The 25,292-nt window shown below is 43.8% G+C and overlaps 1 protein-coding gene across 7 annotated transcripts in view; it reads right to left on the minus strand.

Moving 5' to 3' along the window:
- The window catches only part of NCALD (neurocalcin delta), a 443,801-nt gene extending 420,108 nt beyond the window's left edge, over nucleotides 1–23,693 (minus strand). For 2 of the 7 annotated variants that reach the window (XR_011070731.1, XM_068525730.1), the window contains exon 1: nucleotides 3,596–3,634. The gene's annotated coding sequence lies outside the window, so the exon portion shown is untranslated. Of the gene's footprint in view, nucleotides 1–1,643; nucleotides 1,747–3,595; nucleotides 3,643–17,584; nucleotides 17,623–23,646 lie in introns of those variants that run through there. The other 5 variants (XM_068525732.1, XM_068525738.1, XM_068525731.1 and 2 more) reach the window with 5 other exon arrangements.
- Nucleotides 23,694–25,292: the final 1,599 nt, after the last annotated feature.

Here is a 25,292-nt window from a genome sequence, read left to right on the forward strand (position 1 = left end):
CTCATGGAACATTTTCCAGGACAGATCATATCTTGGGTCACAAATCAAGCCTTGGTAAACTTAAGAAAATCGAAATCATATCAAGTATCTTTTCCGATCACAATGCTATCAGACTAGATATCAATTCCAGGAAAAAAATCTGTAAAAAATACAAACACATGGAGGCTAAACAATACACTACTTAATAACCAAGAGATCACTGAAGAAATCAAAGAGGCAATCAAAAAACACCTAGAAACAAATGACAATGAAAACACGATGACCCCAAACCTATGGGATGCAGCAAAAGCAGTTCTAAGAGGATAGTTGATAGCAATACAATCCTACCTCAAGAAACAAGAAACATGTCAAATAAACAACCTAACCTTAATTAATTAACCTCTCTTAATTAATCATTAGAGAAATGCAAGTGAAAACTCTAATGAGATATCATCTCACACCGGTCAGAATGGCCATCATCAAAAAATCTACAAACAATAAATGCTGGAGAGGGTGTGGAGAAAAGGGAACCCTCCTGCACTGTTGGTGGGAATGTAAATTGATACAGCCACTATGGAAGTTCCTTAAAAAACTAAAAATAGAACTACCATACGACCCAGCAATCCCACTACTGGGCATATACCCTGAGAAAACCATAATCAAGAGTCAGGTACCACAATGTTCATTGTAGCTCTATTTACAATAGCCAGGACATGGAAGCAACCTAAGTGTCCATCAACAGATGAATGGATAAAGAAGATGTGGCACATATATACAATGCAATATTACTCAGCCATAAAAAGAAACGAAATTGAGTTATTTGTAGTGAGGTGGATGGACCTAGAGACTGTCATACAGGGTGAAGTAAGTCAGAAAGAGAAAAGTAAATACCATATGCTAACACATATATATGGAATCAAAAAAAAATGGTTCTGAAGAACCTAGGCGGAGGACAGGAATAAAGATGCAGACGGAAAGAATGGACTTAAGGTCACGGCAAGGGGGAAGGGTAAGCAGGGACGAAGTGAGAGAGTGGCATGGACTTATATACACTACCAAATGTAAAACAGATAGCTAGTGGGAAGCAGCCGCATAGCACAGGGAGATCAGCTCGGTGCTCTGTCACCACCTAGAGAGGTGGGATAGGGAGGGTGGGAGGGAGACACAAGAGGGAGGAGATATGGGGATATATGTATATGTATAGCTGATTCACTTCGTTATAAAGCAGAAACTAACACACCATTGTAAAGCAATTATACTCTAATAAAGATGTTTAAAAAAAAAAGGAAGGCTCAGAAGGGTTAAGTAACTTGCCCACAGTCTCACAGCCAGCAAGCCAGCACGAGGATTCAAATGCAGGAAGTCAGACCCCAGAGCCCATACTCCTAACCACTAAGCTACCCTGCCTGCAAGGCACTCCAACTCCCTCAATGCCCATTTCACATGGCACTGCCTCTGATGCAGCCTTTAATGACCCCTGATGATCTGTGTTCTCACCCTCCTCCAGGCCCCATTGCTCCTCTAGCTTTTGCTGCATATGTAACTACCATCCCTACTTTCCTATTTGGGATTTAAGGCAAATGGACCCATAGTCATCTGCTCAGGCTGCTGTAACAGAATCCCACACTCTGGGTGACTTAAACAACAGTTATTTATTATCTCACAGTTCTGGAGGCTGTAAGTCCGAGATGAACATTTCAGCAGAGTTGGTTCCTGGTGAAGCATTCTTCCTGGCTTACAAACAATCACCTTCTCACTGTGGCCTTTTCTCTGTGCACGCAGAGAAAGAAATAGCTCTTTTATCTCTTCTTTTTCTTATAAGGACACCAGTCCTCTCAGATCAGAGCCCCACCCTTATTTAACCTTAACTACCTCCCTAATGGACCTGTTTAAATATCGTCACATTGGAAATGAGGGCTTCAATACATGAATTTGGGGGAGGCGGAGGGGACACAATTCATTTAATAATGAATTATATTGTAAAGCAAACCATGTGATTGGAAGTTCCACTGAATAAAGCTTCCATTTGCAACTAATAATACTCATTTCCTGGTTGTATCAGGGGCTTAGCTGTGGCAGAGACACAAGTAAATCCCAATTCCCTCACCAACACTGCATTAATTCATCTTTGTAGGAGGCAGAGGGACTGTGTTGAGGGCTCATCAGAAATCCAGCTGTCTCTCTATCACACACTACTGACAAGGAAAACCCTCAAGTCAGAGAGCATACCTGGCTCCAAAGGCAGTACTGCACAGTTGTTAGAGAAGTGGACTCTGGAGCAGACTTGGATTTTAATCACTGATAGGCTGTGTGACTTTCGGCAGGTGGGTTACCTTCTCTGAGCATCAGATGACTCATTTCTGTTTTTTAGACCAGTTTCCTGCCTTCATGCAGGGAACGGATGGAGACATTTAGCTGATACAGATGAGGCAACCAAGGGCAGTAAAGAGGTGGGTGGTGGGAGGTTTACATTCAATGAAAAGTAATGAAACTCCTATATGGCATTAGGCCAGGGGGTTCCTTCCTGGATTCATTCAAATTGTACTCGGTAGGAAACAGCCCTACTGTTAGATGTCAGTCACTATTTTAGAACAATAAGGTCTACAGAGGTTAAGTGTAGTAATTTGTCATATTTTGTGGCCAAACAGCCTTTTTTCAAATACTCCTCCCAAATTTGAGAAACTTCCTACCTTCTGAGTCCACATCTTCCAGAGAAGTCAGGAATTTGAATCCCCAGCCTACTTTACAGGCACGTGACCTGGGCTCCACCAATCAGCAGCAACCATGCAAAAATTCTTCTCAGAAGAGAGTAGGGGTACAGAAGGAGTCACCATACGGGATTCACTGTGGTGGGGACGTGGGGAGCATGGCAGAGAGATGCCCAGCCTGCAGAAGCAACAGCGATGGGGTCCCCACGTAAGGACTCACTTGGTGGTATGAGCAGAGGGACCTGTGCTCTGTGGTAGCCACACCAAGGTCTCTACTGGAGCCACCAGTGGTGTAATTTGTGTAGTGTTCCTGGCTGCATGGCCTCCAAGTCTGACCCTGGTCCTCCCAGAAATTCTGTGAGCTCCTTAATATCCTTTTAAAAGCTCTCTTTCTGTATAAACTAGCCAGAGTGGGCACTATTGTTTGCAACTGAGAACTTCAAACCAGTAAGGAACCAAATAATAGTTGCGCTACTAAATTAAAGTCAAGAGAGAAGAAACACATTTTGGCATATCAGGGAACTTTTTTAACCCCATTAATATACTTTTTTTTTTTTTTTGGCCGCAACTTTCGGCTTGCATGAGCTTAGCTCCCTGACCAGGGATTGAACCTGCAGGCAGTGGAAGCACAGTGTCCCAACCACTGGACTGCCAGAGAATTCCCTAAAATTTTAAATAAGTACAAGAAATTAAGGCAACTATCTGTGAAACTTTGATAGTCAAAAGCAGCTGATTATTTGTTCCAATGGATATCTGGGACCGTTGCAGTAGGTACAGTAAGCAAGAGATACGGCAAGTCTGTCAGCACAAAGTTATATCTATACACACACACACACCCCCCCCACACAAACTACTCAAGACTCGAGGTTACATAGATTCAACCTGTATCTGTTAGCATGGGGACTTACCAGTTTAACCTCCCCTGGCCTTGAAGTTCCTGATTTATGAGATAGTTAAAAACCAAGCAATTATTTCCCAGTGGGTTTTAAGATCATGGATATATAAACAGGACAATTTAATCATTACCTCAATAAACTGCGTCTTAAATCCTAGGCATAGCTAAAGGTTTACACAAAGCCTTTATGTAATTCACCAAAGTCATTTCTATGCTAGAACAGCTTAGACTTTAAATAGAGGGCACCTAACAAGAGCCCTTAAAGTCTTATCCTCCTACTTAATCAAAAAAATGGAGACAAGACCACCCTGCTATTGGTTTTCTCAAAACGATGCAAGTCTTTTTTTTTTAATTTTATTTTATTTATTTTTTATACAGCAGGTTCTTATTAGTTATCTATTTTATACATATTAGTGTATATATATCAATCCCAATCTCCCAAAAGATGCAAGTCTTAATAACAATTTTGTTTGGTTTAATAGCATCATTTTTCAGGACTAATGACTAAAAAAACATAGGTGATCTAGGCCTTTCCAAACATTCTGGACTTCATAGGTCTTTGGATTTGTCACATACAAAAAAGATAAAGTCAGTGACCCAGACTGCTTACCCTGAGCCCTAAAATCTTGATTATGGATATCCAGTTATTTATGATATACCTGAAAATGTTCCAAAGTGGACATGGGTTATTTTTGTCTGGACAGAATCCATTCCCATTTCTTCAGGTACTAACATCCCAATTGGAGACTATACTCCAATTATATATATATAGTATATAGTATATATATTATATATAGTCTGGAGACTATACCCATGTGTTTTAATAAAGAGGTGGTTTAACCCCTCTCCAGGGGTGGGCAGTGACCCAGGCCTGACCAATCAGCCTGGCTGCCATGTTTGGTTGAGAGACTGGCGATCCAGAGCAATGAGAATCAAACCTGGGAATTTTACTGGCACTATAGAGAAAGAGAAGCTCTCCACGGGGGCAGCTCAGCTAACAGATAAGCCTGGAGCTTCCAATGGTGCCTTGAGGTCATGAAGGGAGGGCCTGCCTGAGGATGAAACCAATTCAGATGAATGCAGAGCCAAGCGATGGCAAGAGTTCGATTTCTGAGGTTATTGTTTAAGACCTGGATCCAGCCAAGCTTTTGCCTACACAGTTACAAGAACCAATTAATGATTTATTTAGATGACAGTCAACCTTAAAAGTTTTTAAAAACAGTACTTTCTAGAATAGAAAAACTTGCCGGGTTAGTCATACGTTGCATCTATTTTATTTTCAATTCTAGAAAAGTTATCTTTAATAAATTTGGGGTAGCCATCTTCAAAAAAAAAAAAAGAACCAATTAAATTCGATATTTTTCTAAGTCCCTTGAAATTCAGTTTCTATCATTCACAACCTGAAGAGTCTTAACAGATATAGATACTTGAGACTTTATAAAGATAGCAAATGTGTTATTTAACTTTAAAAGTATTAAAGTATAAAATGAGCTTATACCAGATGTTAATTTCCTGCCCTGAACAACTTCCCATGTCCTGCCCACAATCCCCTGCTTGGGAAAATGGTGCTGGAAAAGTCTGTGCATGAGGCAACCGCCAAAGGACCTGGGATGAACAGCCAACCGAAAGGCAGCTAATCATTTTCCTAGCCAGGCTCTAATGGCTGTGTAGCCTGGCTCAATGAACTAGACCAATAGGAAACTCTCAGTTACAAGTTTGAGCCAGAAGATACTGAGGTCCCAGGCTGCAGCCTTATGGGCTGGCCATTCAGGGACCATATGTAAAATGAAGCAACAGAAGAAGACAGGAGAGAAAAAGGGAGGGGCCAACTGAGCGAGACCACATGACCTCTGAGAAAGGTAATGACTCCATTCCCAATTTTTCAGTCCTTTGTTTTGGGCTCCATGAGACCCAACTGTTCTTTGTTTCACAGGCTCAGAATCCTTTGAAGGGGCAGAGCAGTACAGTGGTTAGAGACTATGGCTCCCAAGTGACCACCTGGGTGTGAGTCCGGATTCCCGCTGACCACCCACATGCTTAGGACACATTCTCTAAGGCTGCTCCTCCTCAGTAGAATGGGGTTAGTAACCCTCTACCTGGAGTAGGGCAGAAGAGTCCATGTGACAATATACTCAGAACAACGTAATGATAGAAGTAGTCATTGTTACCATAAGCTCCTTGTACTTAAACTCATTTGAGTGACATCCTAGCCCCTGGCCACTGAGAGGGCCCAAACTAAAGCAACAATTTATTAAGTGATTAACTTAAACAAAAATATAGTCTTAAACAATACATATAGTACTGTCAGCCTATGGATATAACTACAGGGAAAAATCCTCTTTAACGGGAAAACCTGAGCCGTGGGTAGCACGTGAAAGTGGACACCCCGTCCCTGTCTTTATCCTGTATTGTGCCCTGTTCCACTTGGGCCCCACACTGACCCCTCGGGACTAGTTCATTCCATGTACCAGGGCTGATATGCCAACTTCCCAGACTTCTCTTCCTCCGTCTGCAACTGCTCGAAGCTTAGCCTCCTCTTCCAATGCGTTCTACAGCTCTAGCTATTCCTGTGGCTCCTTTTTCTTGCCAGGCAGGTGCCCATGTACACTGCGTGTGCCACGAAAAGATGCCAATGCTGAAGTAGGAGAGCGTCTGTAGGCTGCCCTGGCTTTCGGGATGAAGAAAACAGCTAAGCCAAATCCACAGCCTTCTCTCATTACTCAAACCGCAGGCCTGTGATTACTTCCTGTTCCGAGGGGGCCCACCCCTTCTGAGGTTGGAAAAAAATTCACCTAGAGGCTGGGGGGTTTTACTCTTTAACTGTTTTGGCCCTTCTGTGAAAATTACACAAGCAACTGTACAGATTTTGTTCCTTTCCAAGTAAGTATTGTTTAATCATTCCGAACTGCTGATCTATGCTTTCCAGCCTTTAAAAAAACAAAATGGATTTTGCTAAAGAAAGGTGATAAAAATCACCTTTCAAAGAACCTATTTAGAAAGAAAAAATTCTCTATTTCCCCGGAAAAAAAGATTCACAGAAATATTCTTCAAATCTGTTCTCCAAAATGTATTACGAATGAGAAGCATTCAGGAGTCGTGAGAAAGGAACAGAAATTTTATTTCTTTAGGGAAAAAATAAGGGCCTTCCCCAAAGGCCCTGGTGTATTTGGTTTTGTATTCTTTGCTAAAAGGCAATAATCAAGGAATTAAATCTATATTCCCAAGGTCTTTCTCCCTGCCTTCTTTAGGTAGAATCAGGATGCAAGTTTTTTAGTACAATTACTACTCTAAAAATTGAAAGACTAACATATTCTGACAGCTACGGAAGAGGGCTGGGGGAGAGAAGGGCTAACACACTCCAATGTTTCAAGCAAGGGGCCACTCCCATGCCAGGATAAGCCACTTTTTGACTTTAAAGCCAGTCCGTCAACTTACAGGCTGATCATGTTCTAAGTTTCTTCCTAACCTGGAATTCTTAGAATCTAGAAAGTATTCTCCCCCAAGAACAATGTTCTAAGCACTGACTTATGTCACCCTAAAAGAGCCATCCTCACCTCAGATTTCCTCAAGAATCACAGAATTTTGTCCTATGGGCCCTGCACGCTCCAGACACAACTCGTACCTTCCTTTTTGGAAATGCATTCAGAACTCCAAATAAGACACAGTGCTTCTGACCCTACAGCACTGTCACCAGTGCCAAGATGTCAGTGGTGGCCAAGGCCTGCCTTCCTGGGGTGAAGAGACTCGCCTCAGCCACGGTGACCAGACAAGGGAACCGAGAGGGGTAAGGGTAGGGGCAGGAGGGGTCCTTCCTGTCCCTCCTTGTGGTCCTCACTTGGCCACCAGTAGAGAAGGCAAAAGCAGGAACTTGAGGCTGGCAAGGCAGACCCAAGGGCCACAGAGTGCAGGAATGGGGGAGGGAAAGAGAATTCTCTAAGGCTTCAGCTGGCCGGTTCCTGCAGCTCAGCCAGGACTGCCTGTGCTCTTAACTTTCATTTCCACTGTTGGTTGCTAAGTGCCATACATAATGCAAAAGTAAATAGTAACACAGCACAGTTTGGGAGACACGAAAACACACATCAATCAGCCAAGGGAAAAAAAAAAAAAAAAAAACCTCTCAAAGTTTCTAGCTTTATTTTTAGATCCTGGTTGACCAAATGAGTAACCTAAGTGCCCAAAGGAAGAGAAGCTGGGACGGAAAAGTGTAACACAGATGCTGCAGATCTCCGGGCCCATCTTAGCTGATAAAATATGCATCAGTCAAGTCCTCAGGTGTTTTAAGTACCTCACAGTAGCGCTTTGACTAGGGTGCAACATCCAATGCACTCTACTCACAAGACTTGCTGGATAGAAAACAACATCACCCCCTGGGGTTTCCAGACTGTGGAGCAAGCGCAACACAAAATATTGATACCCTTTAGTAGAGAACGCAACTTAATAAAAGTAACTAAAACAATGCTAAAGAAATGAGTGTAAATCCATTGAGGAAAGGAAGAGTGTTTTATTCACCTTGTATTTCCCACAACACCTGGCATATTGCCTTGGACAGAGCAGACATGCAACAAATGTTTTTTGAAAAATAATATTAATAATAATAATGGTCCTGGAAGAACCCTCATTTCTAAGCAAAACTATCATTATGACCTTCCTGAGATTCCCTACATGGTGATCAAACTAGACCTGAAGTTTCAAAGATAAATTTATCACTTTAAAAGGAAATCAGAAGGAAGAGCAGAACAACAGATAGAATAATATAAAAGAATCAACCACCAGACTGGAAAGCAGGAATAACCCTGAATGAGTCTTTGAGATTTGCTTGGCTTCTTCACCTGTAACACAAGATTATATTTGTGTCCCTACACCTCAGGGCAACGCAGCAGAGATGGATGAGAAATCATTAGGGGCTGCTCAGACTACACTCACGAGCAGCATCGTGATGGTCAACTTACACGGCAAAGATCTAGGATCCAAGGGGACCAAGTTACTCTCAGTGTAACTACCAGGTAAATGCAAAATCTTCTTTCCCTTAGAAAAGACCCTTCTGATTATAATACCACTGTTTTAAGTTGAAAAAAAACGCACAAATAAGAAAAGACACTTGCTTTATGGAAAGTTAAAAAAATAAAAAACACCATTCAATAAAGAGTGCTAGGACATCTTTTACCTTTTTAAATGTTCAAAACATCAATCTATTAAATCCACTAGAAATATATCCCAGGATATAATCTTGCATAAAGTAAAAGTTACTGTACAAAAATGATAATAGCAAAAAAATTATTTAGATTTGTTATCAAATGACCAATCATGGAATGGCTAAGTAACCTGAGGTATATCCAGTCAACGGAATCGTTTATGCCCAATTACAATTATCTACAAAGAATATAAAATAAAATGGAAAAGTCCTTTAAAGTAAAAACTTCCATTTCTTTTAGTCTCAATCCTTCACTTCTGACACTAATGCGCAAGGGCTTTTTCCACACCAACCAATTCTCTAACTCTCTGGGCACCAACTGGGTGTCCTATAACTCCATTCTTACTACTAACTACCTGGAGTTAATGCAGACCCCTCCGGTTAAGGGCTCAGTCCCACAAGACTGCTCTCCACTTCAGACACCAGTTGCAAGCCCTAGGTTGTCACCTGTACTTCTGACCAATCAGCTATAGATTGGGGGTTCCTAAGGCCCCCTCCTCAGGTTCAATAATTTGCTAGAACAGCTCTCAGAACTCAAGAAAATAGTTTACTTAGTAGAGTATCAAACTGTTACAGAAAGATACAACTCAGGAAGGCCAGTTGGAAGAGATGCATACAGCAGGGTATGGGGGAAGGGGCGTAGAGCTGCCATGCTCTCTCCAAGCATGCCACCCTCCCAGCACTTTGATATGTTCGGCAACCTGGAAGGTCTCCAAACCCTATTACTTAGGATTTTTACGGCAGTTCCATTATGTAGGCATGTGTTGATTAAATCATTGGCCATTGGTGACTGAATTCAATCCCCAGCCCCTCTTCCCTCCCTGGAGGATTGGGGGGCATGGGATGGGGGGAGGGACTAAAAATTCCAACCCTCTATCTTCCAAGAGTCACTTCATTAGCATAAATTCAGATATGGTTGAAAAAGGCACATTATGAATAACAGAAGATGTTCCTCTTATCCCTATCACTAGAAACTCCAAGGGTTTTAGGAGCTCTGTGCCAGCAACTGGGGGCAAAGACCAAATATATATTTCTTATTATATCACAATATCACAGCTTGCAGTACAGTTAAATGAAAAATAATTTTTAAATTATATAAAAATATGACTATGTAGCTAAGAAAAAAATCTGTCATAAAAATAATGAAATGTTCCAAATATTAACCTTGTTTGCCTTTGAATATTTGGATTATTTTTTCTTGCTAGTTTTCCATAATGTTCACATTTTATTTCATGATAATGCCTTACTTTTATAATGGTGGGGATTAGGGTATGAAGGAAACAGCACCCAAGCTCTGGGGAACATATTCTTTAAGTGTCTGGATTAGAAAAATACAAGGCACAGTCTTCCTGTTGCTTTACCCAAGAAACTTCAGAGGCCAGAATGGACTTCTGATTCTCACTGCTTGCCTTTTGGTCTCACATGGAAAAGGCTGTCATGTCTTCCAAAGGGTGAGGTGGTGGGAACTCAACATCACAGACTTCCCACATCCCGATCCTCCCCTTCCGAGCAGTCACAGAGCAAAATCCCATCAAAGAGCTCTTACTTTAAATATCCTATTAGAAATTTTAGGTCACGAGTGTAAAGAGAAATGTGTGCGCGTGTGTGTGTGTGCATGTGTGTGCGTATGTCTTTCTGTCTGTCTGTACATCTGCTTCCTCCCCCCTTCCTCTATCTTCAAGGGCAGCAAGACAAACTCCAGGGCAATGATGCAGCCATCTGCCTCATTCGCCAAATCTGATAAGTCTGAGTGACAGATGATAAATCTATTTATTAAAATAAAATGACAATGCAAAAGAGTGAGAAACAAAGGAACCCCAGCCAGCATAACACTCCAATATTAAACAATTTTAAATAACAACAGATTAAAGTCCATCCCTCCTCTCAACCTTGCCATAAAATCCAAATTAATAATCTCGGGTCCCTATGGGCAGTGTTCCAGACCCTAATACTGAATTAGACTAAATATTTCCCCTTCAAGTGCGTACAACAATGAGATAAACATTCAAAATCCCTTACATAGCACTACAGAGATTTTATATCATATATACCATTACATAAATGGTAAATTATGTAAATCCCAAGTATTAACACTGGCTGCCTTTGAATTATGGGTAACAATACTACAGTTATGTTCCTAAAAGTGTGGGGTAAATTAGAGATTTTTAATTTCAAAACTACTAAAAGTACACCCAGTGGTGTGTTCACCATTGAAAGAAATTCTCTGAAAAGCTTATTAAAACAAAAAACACTTTAGCAAAGAAAATGATCCCTCGAATTTATCTCTTTAGTAAATTCAAGTCTTGGCAGCTTCCTGTATGAAATGAAGGTGGTACACTTGTACCTTGGATATTAAAGTGCAGCTCCAGCAGCAGCAGGAGTTCTCTATGTGAGACGCCGCACCTCATGCCCACCTAACCTTCTCAACCTTCACAGAGGCCTCATGAAGCAGGTCCATGTACTGCCCAGTTGTCACACAGCTACTAAGCAGCAGCACTAAGACTGAAGCCAGGCTAATCCAGTTCCAAAGGGGATGTGCTCTTTCCTCTATGGATCTACAGATTGCCTCTGTACCCCTTTTTCCTTCTACCAAAAATATCCATGCCCAAGCTTGGCTTGGACAACATTTAGGAAAAACAACTGGTATCCACTAATCAAAGAGATCATCAGGGACTTCCCTAGTGGAGCAGTGGTTAAGAATCCGCCTGCCAATGCAGGGGACACGGGTTCGAGCCCTGGTCTGGGAAGGTCCCACATGCCGCGGAGCAACTAAGCCCATGTGCCACAACTACTGAGCCTGCGCCCTAGAGCCCGTGAGCCACAACTACTGAGCCTGAGTGCCACAACTACTGAAGCCCACGCACCCAGAGCCTGTGCTCAGCAACAAGAGAAGCCACCGCAATGAAAAGCCCACACACCGCAATGAAGAGTAGCCCCCGCTCGCCGCAACTAGGGAAAGCCCGCGCGCAGCAACGAAGACCCAACGCAGCCAAAAATAAATAAATTAAATTAAATTAAATTAAAAAGAGACGATCAACAGTAATGCTGAATGAAGAAGGTACTGAATTATTATGTCAATTTTCAAAAAGTTAATCAATCCTCAAATTAGAACTAGAGGAAGGAAGCTATACATGGCCTTCCAATAATGAAAACAGAAAAAATAAACCAATTACACGGTCTGGTGGGGAAAAAGAAAGGTATAGAAGGGCCTAAAAATAGTTGCCATGTTATCTCCACTTTAATAATAGCAGATTCGCACACATTCTCTTGGAAATGTCACCTAGGCAACCAGAAATACAAAGACAGAGATGTTTGGAAAAATATATGTATATGAATCTATTTTGCCATCTTTTGAACATAAATGATCACTATTGCAAGAAAAAGATGAAAACTAGGAGACTAAATAGTAGGGGAAATGTAGGTACAGAAGAAAGTTTTGTAAGCAGGTGCCCAGTATAAAGAAGGGTAATAAGGTATGAAAGTAGGTCTCTATTTGTATAAGAAGCCCTGACCTATTGCCTCAAATTTGGGTCAAGAATCTGCTAGGAGTGTTAAACATATTTCTTCTATGTTGTTGAAATCTCAAGTTTTTATCTAATAAAACAAAGGCAGACTAATACAAAAAAGGGTAGCCTGGCAAACTTTAAAACACATTTGGAAAACTATCTTGAGTCCCACTTAACTAGGGGGACCATATGTCGCTCTTCGCCCGGATTGCCTAGGACATCCGTGTTTGTGCCTGTTGTTTTGTTATAAGCATTAAAAAGCTCTCCTCCTTCACACTCAAAAGGGTCCTGGTGTGAACAAAAAATTATATGGTCACTATATTTAGCCAAGACATATTTCTTGACCGCTTAATGATGTGCTAGCTACTAGGTTGGGAACTTAGATTAGCACCAAGACAATTCTGGAGATAGAATCTCTGATCTCCAGAACACTACAATCTCGCTGAATAGACAAAAATAACACCCAAAACAACAGTGAAATAGTGAAAACTTGATAATCATTGGTATACTCTAGGCTGTAAGTGCCTTGGTTCAGATCAGAGACAAAGTAAACAGTGTATCCCCTCAAGTGGGACACTACAGAGAACTAATGGCAAATGCCACCAGGCTTCACAAGCACTTACTGCATAGCAGGCACTGTGCCAAGCATGATGCCCACATGACGTCAATTCATGCTCAAAACAACCCCAGAAGCGAAGAACTATCATTATGCTCATTTTGCAGATGAGATGACTCACCCAAAGTCATGCCAGAGAATTCAAATGCCCAACTCCAAGCACACATTCTCCACCACTGCGGTGTGGACACACTGCTTCCTGACTGCCAGCTTTTCCAGGAGTCGATGAAGCAGTCACGTGTTAGCAGAGCCATCGGGCGTTCAGGAAAGCAGTGAAGGCTCGGCTCACAGCATCAGGGAGGGTTACCACCCTAGGCCTGAGGGCTAGAGGGGAAGGAGTGGCTAAAGGAATGCGGAGAGGATGGCTGCAGGCAGAGGATGGCTGCAGGCAGAGGATGCCTGGATGGAGCTGTGGCCTTTGGCAACAGACAAGCCACCCTGCAACATCCAACCCAGCAGGACGGAACGGAACGGAGGAAATAACTACCCTACCTCACTCTCCTCCCACCCTCCCAACAATGGCTGGACCCACCATAGGCTGAATTACACTAGAAATCAGAAGACAAAGATGGACACTGATGCTGATGGTAGAGATCAGCCTCTCAGGGCACAGAGCCAGGTGGATAAGGGAGGAAGGAGACACAGAGGACACAACAAGAGATGGCCAGCCTGCTCGCTGCCCTTGTCCCTACAGAAGAGTGTGTTTCAACTGCGGCAGAGGAAACTGGCCTAGTCGCTCTCTGGGCGTCAAGAAGATGCCAGTAAGTCAGAAGATGCCATCCTCAGCATCTATGTGACTCCAGGGCCAGCTTCACGGGCAAGTGACCTGTGCAGTTACACAAGGCACTATGTTCAGAAGGGCCTCCTGCTTGATTTAATGCTCGCTGACACCATCTTGAAATTCTTAATAACTTTTTTAACAGGGGCCTCCCATTTTCATTTTGCACTGGGCCTGCTAAATTATGTAGCCAGTCTTGTGCAAGGCGAACCATTTTCTTCAGCTGGTGAGACTAAATTTTCTAAGCATCACAGTATGCCAGGTATACTATTCAAAGCAAACAGATCCAAAGTTAATATTAACCAGAGTAACAATGTTATAGCAGAATATATAACATAATAAAGTGAAGGGACATTTTACCTTTTTTTTCTTTCCTCTTTCCCTTTTGAAGTCAAACTGCAAAGTGGCTGAGAAACCAAAATTAGCTGGCCCCTGGAGAGAAATGGACCTTAATTACAACTGCCTCTCCACAGCACAGAGGGAATGGATGTTGGCTCTTACCCAGTTAATGTGATCAACACAGACAAACAAACAGAGTAATTTACACCCTGGGGTGGGCTCTCTTGATATATTCCACTTGATGAGTTATATTCATCAAATTAGCCAGATAATTGCCAAAGCTACCCTTGACCTTGTCTTGTGTGCCTGATGTACACAGGCCCCAGTTTGGGACTCATTATTGAAAACACATGCATAAAAGCCTTGCTGATAGGCTGGCAACATTTACAAACCATATTTCTAAGCCAATGCTTTCTGAAGGACTAAAACTTGAGACTTTACTGCTTCTGCTTCATTTTCCTGAAAGACTCTTAACATCTTTAGCCTTCCTCTGAGTAATTACAGTTTTAAAAGCATCTAGCAACCCCAGGTGAGAAGCCAGAACAGGAGCAGTGACTGCCCTTCTCCCATTCATTTCCTCCAAGCACGGGACAAAGCAAAGCACAGAAAACTTCCAGCAAGGCAGGGACCGAACTGTTTTGACAGCCTTTTTCACTCACCCCTTCATTTCAGAAATGAGGGATGGCAGATTCTAAGAATTTTGTTTGTTTGTCATTTAAAGTTAAAATAAAATTTCAATAGATCAAATCAAAAGCATTTACAAGAGCCATACTATATCAAGGAGCCTATAGCCCAGGTGGTAAATCAAATCTATGGGCATCATGACAGAATCACAGGATCAAGGATTGCAGTGTACACTCATGAGCTCTGTTGTGGGGTGAATGGTGGCCCCCAAAAAGATATGTCCACATCCTAAACCCAGGAACAGGCGAATATGATCTTATTTGAACAAAGGGTCTTTGCAGATATAATTAAGTTGAGGATCTTGAAATAAGACCATCCTGTAAAATGCAAATTAAAACCACAATGAGATAGCACCTGCCACTGTTAGAATGGTCATCGTTAGAAAGACAAGAGATCACAAATGCCAGTGTGGATGTGAAGAAAAGGAAACCCCTGTGCACTGCTGGTGGGATTGTAAATTGGTACAGCCACTATGAAAAACAGTATGGAAGATCCTCAAAAAATCAAAAATAGAACCACCATATGGTCCAGCAATTTCATTTCTGGGAATATATCCAAAGGAAATGAAAACACTAACTCAAAAAGATATCTGCAACCCCATGTTCATAGCAGCATTGTTTACAATAGCCAAGACATAGGAACAACCTAAGTGTCCACTGATGATGAATGGATAAAGAAGCTGTGGTATATATACACAGTGGAATATTATTCAGCCATAAAAAAATGAGAAAATCCTACCATTTGTAACAACATGGATGGACCTTGAAGGTATTATGCTAAATGAAATAAGTCAGACAGAGAAAGACAAACATTATATATCACTTATATGTGGAATCTAAAAACAAACAAATTTTAAAAAACCCACCAAACTCATAGAAAAAGAGATCAGACTTGTCGTTACCAGAGGCAGAGGATGGGAGAAGAAGGAATTGAAGGAAGACGGTCAAAAGGTACAAACTTACAGTTATAAGATACGTTAAGTAGTAGGGACGGAATGTACAATATGATGTTATAGTTAACCCTGCTGTGTGATGTATGGGAAAGGTGTTAAGAGAATAAATCCTAAGAGTTCTCATCACAGAGGAAACATTTTTTTTTCTTTTTGTCTTTCTTTTCTTTTTATTGTATAAACATGAGACAATGGATGTTAGCTGAACCTTTGTGGTAATCATTTCACACTACATGTAAATCAAACCATCATGCTGTACACCTTAAACTTATAGTGATGTATGTCAGCCTTTCTCAATAAAACTGGGGGAAAAATTATCTAGAATTATTATCCAGGTAAGCCCTAAATCCAATGACAGGTGTCCTTATAGGGGACACACAGAGGAGAGGAGGAGGCCACGTGACCACAGAGGCAGGAGTGGGAGTTATGTAGCCTCAAGCCCAGAAATGCTGATAGCCACCAGAAACTAGGAGAAGCAAGCAAAGAATTCTCCTCCAGAGCCTCTGGAAAAAGCCTGGCCCTGTTGTTAACTTGATTTCAGACTTCTGGCCTCCAAAATGGTGAGAAAATAAATTTCTGTTATTTTCAGCCACCCAGTTTGTGGTAATTTGTTGTAGAGGCCACAGGAAACTAATACAAGCCCTCAGCCACACCTCTCACCTGTGGCCTCAGCTTCACAACCTCAGGGAATGGAAAATCTGAGGCCTTCCAAAGCAGCCCGTTCTGTTTTCACAGTGAGCCTAGTTCTGGCCCCAGAATAGGTCTTTTCCGCAATGCAGTACTACATGTATTTGGAGACCATAATAATCAGGCTCCCACAGAGCTTCTTCTGGCTACAGAGCCCCTCATCTCATGCCTCAGGGGCGATGGGCTCCACCTCCCACACACTAGCCCCTGCCCTGTGCATTCCCTCCAGCCAGAAGAGCAGGGAGGGAACTACCACCTCCTTTGTCCTCAACACTCTTCACCTTCCAAGGTGGCCAAGTCTCATTAATGTTTAAGCGGTCAGGTTACACTACAAACTCTTTTGAAACTTTCAACTAAAAACAAAACAAAACAAACTTACAGCTTTCTCACGTGTGTTTCACGGACATATCACCCCCATCAACTATATAGAAAAAGGATTTTTTTATTGAAACATAACCAATCAGCTATGAAACATATCTAAAAAATACCTGTTGTTGGGACTTCCCTGGTGGTCCAGTGGTTAAGAATCCATCTTGCAATGCAGGGGATGCCGCAGGGTAACTAAGCCTGCGCGACACAACTAGAGAGCCCACGTGCCGCAACTACAGAGCCCACATGCCACAACTAGAGAGAAGCCCGTGCACTCACAGCAACTAACAAAGAGCCCGTGCACCACAGTGAAAGATCCCACGTGCCACAACTAAGACCTGACGCAGCCAAAAAATAAATAAATATTAAAAAAAAAATACACACTGTTATTTAGAAAAAAGGGGGGGTGATTTCTGAGCAGTCACTTACTCTAAATTTTGACAGCCTAGCTAAGTTTGCACAAATCAGGTTATTACCAAAGAATCAAAACACACAGGTTTCTGAAAAACCTAACATTCCAGATCCAACTGGATGTACAGAAGAAATGTTCCTGGGTTCAAATCCCAGCTCCACAACTTACTAGCTACTGACCTACGGTAGGCCACTCAACCTCTTGATGTGTTAGTTCTCTTACCTGTAAAGGATAATCGTAATGCTCCCTCTTGCCGGATTCTCTCTGCTTTGCCCTCCAGATCCAACCTCCTCCCTTCTCCACTCTGCTCTCAGCCCTGGGAGGCTGATTTCTATGAAAAAGGTAGTCCCTGCATTTCTTGCCCTCTGGCTTCTGGTTGGTTTGGCCAGTTGGAAGACACCAGCAGATTAGAGGGGGGAGAAAAGAGTGGCTGGGGACTTACTCACCTGGTGCCTCCCAGCCAGGCCATACCTTGGCAGTAGCTGTATTCTTCTACTGAAGAGCAATTCCAGAAACTGCTCGTTCATGTCACCCTTTCAAGACTGCACACTCATCTAGCCAGTCTGGGTGACTTCCCTTAATTTGCCCACAACTTTATGAATATGGTAGTCCCCCATTATCCACGGGGAACACATTCCAAGCCCCCCAGTGGATGCCTGAAACCACGGACAGTGCTAAACCCTATATATACTATGATTTTTCCTATACATATGTAGCTATGGTAATGCTTAATTAATAAGTTAAGCACAGTTAGAGATTAACAACAATAACTAATAAAATTAAACAGTTATAGCAATATACTGTAATAGAAGTTATGTGAATGTGGTCTCTCTTTCCCTCTCTCAAAATATCTTAATTGTACAAATGCAATGCCTTTTCCATCTTAACTAAGCATTTATCATTTACTGGGGCCGTAACTTTTTTTTTTTTTTTCTTCAGGAAAAAATGCAGCCATGCACAAATTTTACACAGCATTTCAGGGGCGGACTCAGGCCTTCTTGGAGCCCAACACTGACACAGTCCGTGAGGGTCGCAGGGCCCAGGTTAGGGGCTGTAACTTTTGCAGTTTGAGATATGATAGCAAAACTAGCACGGCATGGGCTTCCCTGGTGGCGCAGTGGTTGAGAATCTGCCTTCCAATGCAGGGGACACGGGTTCGAGCCCTGGTCTGGGAAGATCCCACATGCCGCGGAGCAACTAGGCCCGTGAGCCACAATTACTAGGCCTGCGCGTCTGGAGCCTGTGCTCCGCAACAAGAGAGGCCGCGATAGTGAGAGGCCCGCGCACCGTGATGAAGAGTGGCCCCCGCTCGCCCCAGCTACAGAAAGCCCTCGCACAGAAACGAAGACCCAACACAGCCATAAATAAATAAATAAATAAACCCAAAAAGTTAAAAAAAAAAAAAACTAGCACGGCACATATTTCTTTTTCCTTCTTCACAATTTCACGGATAGAAGATTTGTTCTTACCGTAAATCTCAGCAACCTCAGCACAAGATTTTGTTTTCTTTCCTTGTTGAGAGGTTTCACCTTTTCACTTAAAGTAAGCACTTTACAGCTTCTCTTTGGCATACGAGAATTCCCAGCATCACTACCCTTGCGCTTTTGGGCCATTATTAAGTAAAATAAGGGTGACTTGAATACAAGAACTGAGACACCACGAAAGTGGATCTACTAAGCGACTACCGGGCAGGATACGCCGGCCAAAAAGACGATTCCGTCTGAGGCGGGGCGGAGCAAGATAACGCGAGATTTCATCACTACTCAAAATGGCGCACGATTTGAATTGTTTATTTCCAGATCTTCCACTTATTTTCGGACCATGGTAAATGAAACCTTAGAAAGCAAAACTGAGGATAAGCGGGAACTACTATATTCTCTTCATTAAACTTTCTTCAGTTATACCCATTTGAGTGTGTCGTCTGCTTCCCCGTAGGACCGTGGCTGATAAACCTTTCATAGGGTTTATGCTTATAACAGCATCACTCAAAACAGCCAGAAAGTAGAAGCAACCCAAGTGTCCATCGACAGATAAACGGATAAACAAATGTGGTATATGCATACAATGGAATATTAGTCAGCTTTAAGAAGAAAGGAAATTCTGACACATGCTACAATATGAATAAACCTTGAAGACATTATGCTAAGTGAAATAAGCTAGTCACAAAAGGACAAATATTGTATGATTCCACTTATATGAGGTACCCAGAGTAGTCAAATCCATAGAAACAGAAAGTAGAATGAATGGTGGTGGCCAGGGTCTAGTGGGCACGAGGAAATTAAAAGTTTTTGTATAATGGGTATGGAGTTTCAGTTTGGGAAATTGAAAAAGTTCTGAAGATAGATGGTGGTGACGGTTGCACAACAATGTGAACGTACTTAATGCCACAAAACAGCACACTTAAAAATGGTTAAAATGGTAAACTTTATGCTATATATATTTAACCACAATTTTTAAACGTATTTAAGAAATATTAATTGCTCACCTATTACACAAAGCACCGCGCTGGGGATACACAAACTAGAAGGTCACTGTCTCCATCAAGGGTGCTCAGCTCCTGCACTTCCCCCATATACCCCTCATTCCAGCAATCTGTTCCCTAATTATGTCTTGCACTTTCAAGCTGGAATACAAATTCCTTCAAGACAAGGGACTAGATCATATTCATCCAAATCCCTAGAACTTAACAAAATGTGGAGCACGTCCTCAAAAATATTGGTTGAATAAGTGAGTAAAAATCTAGCCAAAGAAGTCTATGTTCTTTTTTTTCTCAAGTCTTCTAGCCAGTCAGTACTTAACATTTCTTGAAGTTAGTTACCTATATTTTCAGAAATGAAAAGAGTAGAACCTCACGCTAAACTCACTTTAAATTATTCTGTTGACAAACAATCCTACTAAGTGCATAAATTGTGGGTTTTAAATCAGAACTCCTTTGTTTGCTAGCCATGTGTCCACGCGCAAGTTATTGACTGCCCCTAAGCCTGTCATCTGTTAAGTGGGAATGCTGACATTACTATAGTGGACATCTATCGCTTTGCAATCCAAAATCTATTGGCCAATCTCCTGGTGACAGTATAACAATCTTGTGCTGGAGAAACACCCTTGCTCCTACTTCTTAGCCTATGGCTCAGGGATGAAACCTGCAACCAAGCCCAAGCCCTAGACTGGTGTAGAACTCAGGAATGCTGGGGTATTCTATCATGGTGATAGAGACAGAGGGATGGTGAAGACCAAGCCTGGCTGTCATTATTGCCTAATCCCAAACCCTGACAGACATCACTAATTGACGACAGCACTCGTTCCTACTGAGCCTGGACCCAGCCTTGGATTCCTCTTCAACCCAGCTCTCCAGGCAGCCACTACCAATCAAATCAGTCAAAGATGACAGGCAAAATGAAACCAATTGTCTTAGCTCCAGAACAGCAGTTGGCAGTTTTTATGTAAAGAACAGTGTAGTAAGTATTTTAGGCATGGTCTCTAATATATATTCTTCTTTGTGTTTTGATTTGTTGTGTTTCCAACCCCTTAAAAATGTTAAAAAGCATTTTTTGATCTTTCAGCTTACAAAACCCCCTGCTCTGGAGCCTTGAAATCAGACTCTGGGGCTGTTCCAGAGATCCAGGCACCATCTTATCTCCCTCTGCAGGACTCCTGGGAGCTCAGTACTGGAGCACTTGGAAATGCCACCTCAGTCAGAAGTGCACACACAGAACACACTGAATTGCCTGAAAAGTACAGAGGAGCTTTGATGACAGGAGAGTTTCTGTTCTTATCATACCAATCCCAGGGCAAGCTGACACCCACACTCTGGGGGAAGATACAATCCAAGGAAGAGCTACAAAGCCCATGCACGTGCCGACCTTCACTTCTACTTCCAGAAACAATTTCACTGCACAGCCCCTCAGACAGCTGAACACTCATTCCCCACAGCCAATCTGAGGAAAGCAAGAGTTCAAATCACTACATTTCTCCATTGTTAGTCTAACTCCTTACAATTAAAAAAACACCTCTGAAATTGTTCCAAGAGACTGTGCCACATTTCTTTTGACCAACCTTTGATTCCTTATTTATTCCTTATTTCCCAAAGCTTTTGTTTTTTATTAGTCATCAATTTTATACACATCAGTGTATACATGTCAATCCAAAGCTTTTTTAATTGCAGAGTAGTATGTATAAAAGTTGGTTTGGTCCTCCTCTTTATTATTTTCCTTGTTTGTTTCTGGTTTTAGTGAAAAGGAATGAACTTTGCTTGACTGATGTTCATTCATTCATCCAATAAACAATTATTTATAATCCCAATCCACCTCTCAAGGCACTTGCAGGTAGGAAAGACAATTGCAGATGATAATGCAGAGTGATAGGAGGGGTAGGTGCAGGGTAACATTCCAGCATGAAGCAAGGGCAGCTCAGTCAGCTGTGGCGGAGGTGAGTACCAGGAGGTCTGCTGGAGGGCAGTGTCACTGCAGCAGAGCAGGGAAGAATGCACAGGGGTTGACCAGACAAGGAAGGATGGGAGGATGGCAGGTGCTGAGACTCAGTGGCCTGAGTAAAGGCTACACATGGGGTTTGGGGGCGGGAGGAGTTGGGAGATGAAGCTGGCAAGGAGACCAGGGTAGGGTCATGAAGGCCTTGGAGTCCAAACTCTATCCTGAAAGCCACAGAAAGCCTCTGAGGGAACTAAGCCGAATGACTGGCTTAGATTTTTATTTTCAAAACAAGCATTCTAGTTGCAGTTTGGAGAATCCACTGGAGCAAGAGAGTCCTGATTTGGAGCAAGGAGCCCAGTGTGAAGGCAACTGGAGCAATTCAGGCAAGAAGTGATGAGGTTATGAACTAAATCAGTGACAGCAGAAACTGAGGGAAGGGGGCAGACATCAACAACAACAAAAATAAGAGCTCACATTTATGCAGCACTTTCTAATGACAAAGCACTGTGTGAAGTGCTTTTTGTGTATTAATTCACTTTATCTTCACAACAAGACTGAGATAAGTTTGGTACCTATTGTCAACCACAGCTCAGGAAACCCAGAGAGATTAAGCAAGGAGCCCAAGGTCTGAGAGCTATTTGTGTCCCATCCAGAAGTCACATCCAGCAGCCTGGCTGCAGAGTCCACGCTCCTCACAGCCCACTCTCCTAAGCACACTTACAGAGAGTGGATATTCGAGATGGGCGCTGAGTGGTTGAAATGGGGGAGACTCCAGGGCAATCTCCAGAGGCCTGGCTTGGGTACCTGAACATTTGGATTTCAGCTTCTTGAGCCTCCACTTCTGAAAGAAGTCCCATCCCCAAGTCTATATTTAGCCCTCAACCAGCATTCTCCATACACCCACACTCTCCCCATCACCCCACCACCCCTTTCTCCTTTGCTGTCCTTGCAGGCGCATTTGGAGTGAAAAACCTCACAAGCATTGCCAGTCAGGTCTGAGAAACCCAGACAGCAAAGCCTGCTCTTGGTAATACAGAGGCTTAAGTCTATTATTTTCAAATCAGTCAGAACTGGGAAAACTTTGAGCAAGACTGTGTGGTTTCCTTCTCAGCAAGCAAGACCCTGGCAGCCCTACTTCTGTGTTTCCCACTAGTTGCCCTACAGAGCAGAACATGTACCATTATTTGGGGCCAGCGCTTAACACCAGAAGCACGCTTGCCTGGCCAGCAGCCTCAGACAGACCCGCAGGAAGAAAGTGGCCCTGGCGGGGAGACCTTCAGAGAGCCAAATGGCTTTCTTTCTCCAGGCATGAGAGTTAAAGCAAGCATCTGCAGCAAGAAACTTGTGTATTTCCTGCGGACAAGGAGACCTCCTGCCCCTCCCGGGCTGATACAACCCACTTTGCACATCCTGCTTCTCTGGGAGCTAAAAATAAATCGGTATGCACTGAAAAACACTCAAACACATCTCCCCAGCACACCCCTTCCCGAGTTCCCGAGGGCAAGAGACCCAAATCTTTCAGGTCCTGAGTCCAAAATGCAGACCACTTCATCGTCTGCGTTCCACTGGCGCCTGTCGGTGGTTCCCAAAGCCCCCTCCCCAGGCGCCCACCCCTCGCACGTTACTCCTGCGGCCTCTGAGGGCCGACTCTGAGGCCCGGGAACCGGCGAGTGCCCTCGACCCCAACCTCCTCCCCCAACCCCGGGAGGGATGCTTCTGGTGTCCCGGGCCACCAGGCGCACCAACGCCCCCTTCCGACCCAGCGCGCCCCCAACCTGCCTGCCCTGTGCGCCTCTGCGCGTCCCTCTGCAAAGTTGCTCTCTCCTTTTCTGCCACCATCTTCAGGGTCTTTTGTTTTATTTTCCCTCAGAGGCACTGAAGGAAGGACGGGGGAACTGACAGGATGAGCTGCACCCGGGAAGGGCTGCGGGGACCAGGTCTCCGGGACCGCGCGCTCCTCGCGCCCACCCCTGCGCCCGCCGCGCCCCGAGCGCGCCGGTCCCCCCAGCAGCCGCTCCCGGGGCCACCGCCCCCGCACACCCGCCAGGCTGCAACTCCGACTACGCTCTCGCTCCGGAGAAGCAGACGGAAGGCGCTGCGACTCACCGCCTCGGCCGCTCCCAGCGTCTGTGTCGCCGCGGGTGAGGCGGCGGCGGCGGCGGCGGCGGCGCCTTCCCTCCGCCCGCCTCCCCGTGGACAGCACCGCCGCCCGCCGCGCCCCCCTCCCCAGCCTGGCTCGCCGCCTCCCCCCTCGCGGCCGCCGACCCACCTCCCCACTGCGGCCCCGCAGGCAGCCTCTCCTGGGTGGGCGGACGGCTTGGGGGGGGGTGCAGAGGACCAAGCTGTGGCGCGCGCGCGGTTTGCAGGTGCAGTGGACACCCCGATGTTGTGCTGGTGCGGCCGCTAGGCTTATTATCCCCGTTATACCCGCTAGTCCTAGCCCACCGCCAGGCTTCTAGCCAGGCTGCACTGGTACTTTCCAAGCGGTGCCATCTGTTTGCCTGTTAGGGTCGTGGGAAGGTCAGATTCAACGTAGAGCACCTTCTTCTAGGCTTCAATTGGGAGACCCTGGGGTCCCTGCTACGCAGCAGTGAAGTTCTAGGGAGTCTTGGAAGGACGGGCCCGCAAGGAGGGACGGGCTGCTTTGCCTCGTCAGTGTTTTCTTTACCAGAGCTTAACAAAAAGCTGGAAAGATGGACATCTAAGGGATCTCTTCCCCCCTCGTTCCCCCCACCTCCTGTAGCCCACCGCAGAATGTCACCAAATCTTCCATCTCCACTGGAGATGATAAGAGGCAAATGTCTTGCCAATTTATTCAACCAATATTTATCAAGTGACTGCCATCACATGTTCCTGTCCTGCTGCGTTGGCCACTCAGGACCTCTCAAAAAGCCACTGTAACTTCCTATACTTGTCAACTGCAGCAACATTTCCAGAACCCACAGAAGATCTCAATAGCAAGCCAAATTCATTGATTAAAAAAACTTGCTGGTAAAAATAACAAAAAGGTACCATGTAAAGCTGTAAAGGCACCATGACTTGTCCATGCTTGTTATAATGATTACAAAATCTTTTAATATGACTAGTAGTTGTAGAAATAACAGTCACATTTAGGTTCACACATCTGCCAACTCTGATTTGAAAATCACTGAAAATGTTCCCCTGACCAAAGCCATCCTCTTAGTTCTTAGTTCTGCCTTCCATTTCCACATCATTTACTCCTTCAGGCAAAGCTTACAAAACCAAAGTCATCTGAGAGGCCATTAAACCATTTATGGGATACTAAAATTTGTTCCTGGATTGGATTAGCAGATTAGCTCAGTGTTTTTGCCTCTCTGGGTACACTTTGGAATCACCTAGGGAGTTGGATTTTTTTGTTTGTTTTTTAGTGGTAGGCCTCGCCCCACACCCATAGATTCTGATTTAACTGCTTGGGGTGCAGCCTTGCTTAGGGACGCTTTACAAGGGCCCCAGGAAATTCTGATGCGCAGCCAGGGTTGGAAATCCAGGGATAAGCCAATCATCAAACTGAGCCTGAGGCAACGGGATGACAAACCAAAAAGTTTTGATGCAGGCAAAGGTCTGAGCAGGTGCTGCAAACTCAAACGTCCCTAAGGGATTAAAAAGAAATAACAAGTGACTTAGCCTGGTTGTACAGGGCCAAACTGGGAAGGACTTCAAGGACATAAAGCACAGTCTCATTTTTCCACATGGGAAATGCAGATCCAGTGTGGCCACTCAAGTTGGGGTTT

The sequence above is a fragment of the Eschrichtius robustus genome, chromosome 17, assembly GCF_028021215.1.
Source record: "Eschrichtius robustus isolate mEscRob2 chromosome 17, mEscRob2.pri, whole genome shotgun sequence".
In the NCBI taxonomy this organism is placed as follows: domain Eukaryota; kingdom Metazoa; phylum Chordata; class Mammalia; order Artiodactyla; family Eschrichtiidae; genus Eschrichtius; species Eschrichtius robustus.